The sequence below is a fragment of the Schistocerca gregaria genome, unplaced genomic scaffold (genome assembly GCF_023897955.1).
Source record: "Schistocerca gregaria isolate iqSchGreg1 unplaced genomic scaffold, iqSchGreg1.2 ptg000685l, whole genome shotgun sequence".
Taxonomy (NCBI): domain Eukaryota; kingdom Metazoa; phylum Arthropoda; class Insecta; order Orthoptera; family Acrididae; genus Schistocerca; species Schistocerca gregaria.
In genome coordinates, this window is record NW_026062065.1 from 67501 (window position 1) to 70000 (window position 2500).

At 57.1% G+C, this 2500-nt stretch overlaps 1 non-coding gene across 1 annotated transcript in view; it reads right to left on the reverse strand.

Annotated features, from left to right (window-relative positions):
• The window catches only part of LOC126319011 (small subunit ribosomal RNA), a 1893-nt gene extending 1410 nt beyond the window's left edge, over window positions 1-483 (reverse strand). The window contains exon 1 of the ribosomal RNA XR_007557702.1: window positions 1-483. This exon is cut by the window's left edge and continues 1410 nt beyond it. This is a non-coding gene — a ribosomal RNA (small subunit ribosomal RNA).
• Window positions 484-2500: the final 2017 nt, after the last annotated feature.

A 2500-nucleotide genomic window follows, 5' to 3' on the forward strand; every position in this document is an offset into this window, starting at 1 on the left:
CTACCTCCCCGTGCCGGGAGTGGGTAATTTGCGCGCCTGCTGCCTTCCTTGGATGTGGTAGCCGTTTCTCAGGCTCCCTCTCCGGAATCGAACCCTGATTCCCCGTTACCCGTTACAACCATGGTAGGCGCAGAACCTACCATCGACAGTTGATAAGGCAGACATTTGAAAGATGCGTCGCCGGTACGAGGACCGTGCGATCAGCCCAAAGTTATTCAGAGTCACCAAGGCAAACGGACCAGACGAGCCAATCCGATTGGTTTTGATCTAATAAAAGCGTCCCTTCCATCTCTGGTCGGGACTCTGTTTGCATGTATTAGCTCTAGAATTACCACAGTTATCCAAGTAACGTGGGTACGATCTAAGGAACCATAACTGATTTAATGAGCCATTCGCGGTTTCACCTTAATGCGGCTTGTACTGAGACATGCATGGCTTAATCTTTGAGACAAGCATATGACTACTGGCAGGATCAACCAGGGAGCTGCGTCAACGAGAGCTGAGCAGCCGGCCGCCCGGGAGTGTGTCCCGAGGGCCCGCGCGAACACGCAAGCGTCCGCTCAATTATTCTGCAAACAGGAGGAGGCTGAGCTCCCCTGCACGATACACCTCGAAACCCTCTCAGGTCCCGGCGGCGCGCAGCGCCGTCCTAAGTACTTGGTCGGGTTCGAGAGAGGCGCAATCGCCCGGAGATGGGCGAGTAGACGCTTTCAGTGCGAACACCCGTGCTCCCAACTGAGCTTGCCGCTGCCGACAGAGGCCCGGGAGCGTGCTGTCGTGGCATTGCCGGCGGGAAACAACACGCGCCACCTACGGTGACCGGCAGCTCCAACGCCAGCGCCACAGAAGGGCAAAGCCCCACTTGGGTGCAGAAGCGAACTCTCCCAGCACAGCGCACGCGCCAACACGTCCGCAGAGCTGCGATACAAACCACCTGCGAGAACCGCTGGGGGCGACCGAGCAGCAGACGGCGTCGCGACGCCGAGTGCCGGGCGGCGGCGCATCCTCAACGCACACAGTCCGCAATCGGACCAGCACACTGCAGATGTCCACCGCGCTTCGCACCGGGCTCGGCAGAACCCACTTTGGCCGCCTGGCGCCGCGCGCAGGGTGCGCCGGCGCATAGCTGGGACGCCAGCCGGGCCCGTCGGCCGGCGCTCCTGCCACTGGGCGCCCCCCACCAGCCGGCTGTAGTGCGTGCGCTCACGCAGCGCGCGGCCAGCACGCCGGGCGGCCCCCCCTCACCGGCCGGGGACTGTCCCGCCAAGCCACAGCCTCGTATCGCTTCATACCCACATGGCCAACTCAGGTTCGGGGGCATGGCGGGTACCGCCGAAACAACCGGTTCATAGATGTACCGATCGTCGCTATCACCGATGCACCTGCAGCGCGAACAACCGCTCAACAACTGATTTCCAGTTCATTTGCGGATCTTTGGCAGCAAACGTATACGTCAATCTACATTTGCGAAATCTACGATTCTGGCATGCCTGCATGTTATGTGTCACGACACGCTACATCAGCCCACATACACACTGCGGCATGTACACGAGAGAACACGTGGAAGATGGTCCGCGCACGTGTGCAATGTCCCTTGCGCGGTCGACTGTCAACCGGCCTCTGTAGCATGTCGCAGATGTGGAACGCGGTCCACCGTGCTATCATGTTGTGTGGGGCAATACGATTAAATAGGAAAACCCTCGTCGCTACATCAACAGACGGCTCACGCTGATTCCCGGCAGAGGGAGGAGGGGGGGGGGGGGGGCCAACATGCAATACTTTCGTCCGTACCTACCTACCACATGTCTGTACGGCGTACAACAGTGCAATCTCGCTGTAATGGGGAGACGAGACAAGTAGCATCGTGCACAACATATGGCCCTTATGATTCGCCATTGTAGGGCGCAGCCGGTGTACGGTCAAGCATGTGCCACATTATGTCACTCAGTACGTAACGACGGATGATCAGTGTGGGTTACGCGTACATCAGCGGACAGTCCACACAGGCCGTACCACAACGTACACTGACTGCATCGACAACCGAATGCAACTGAACAGCTGCAAGGCTCATTTCACAAACAAACGCCTGACCGACCAGCTTGGAAGGGCAGGAGGGGAGGGCGATATTCGTTCTGTAGCGGTACACCCTTCCAGTGGTTAGCGGGACTGTGTAGAAAGTACGCAACACTCGAAAGACCTTTATGTGAGGGTACGCACCATGGCATCAAGAAATACACATGACACCAGAGGATCCAAGCAGTGAACTATGTTCAGAGGGTTGCTGTTAGGCAAAGCTACATTCCTGTGACGTTACATGTGACAGTTAAGGTGCAGTGTAAGTTAGGTTAAGGTGCAGCGTAAGTTAGGTTAAGGTGCAGCGTAAGTTAGGTTAAGGTGCAGCGTAAGTTAGGTTAAGGTGCAGCGTAAGTTAGGTTAAGGTGCAGCGTAAGTTAGGTTAAGGTGCAGCGTAAGTTAGGTTAAGGTGCAGCGTAAGTTAGGT